The following is a 301-nucleotide window of genomic DNA, read 5'->3' on the forward strand; positions in this document are numbered from 1 at the left end:
CTTTAGGGGTGTTAGAACTGTGCGCGGACCTTCCGTCCAGTCGTGGAGAGAGCCCACAGAGGGACGACAGAACGGCCGGCGCAGGAAAGGAAAAGCCATTAAGAGGCGCCTCTGGCCGTAACGGGACACCACGACTGGAGGGAGGGGCCGCTCGCGGAATTCGGGGAAGCGAGGGAGCGGCCCGGCTCTTGGTGACCGCGAAAGCGGAAAGCAAGGGGAACGACTCGGAGGGGCCCACGGACGAGCATCGTTTCGGCGACTGCTCGAATTGGCTCCAACGAGAAGTGAATAAACAGTTTGA

The sequence above is a fragment of the Haemaphysalis longicornis genome, unplaced genomic scaffold (genome assembly GCF_048455015.1).
Source record: "Haemaphysalis longicornis isolate Haplotype H1 unplaced genomic scaffold, Haemaphysalis longicornis Haplotype H1 scaffold_3, whole genome shotgun sequence".
Lineage (NCBI taxonomy): Eukaryota > Metazoa > Arthropoda > Arachnida > Ixodida > Ixodidae > Haemaphysalis > Haemaphysalis longicornis.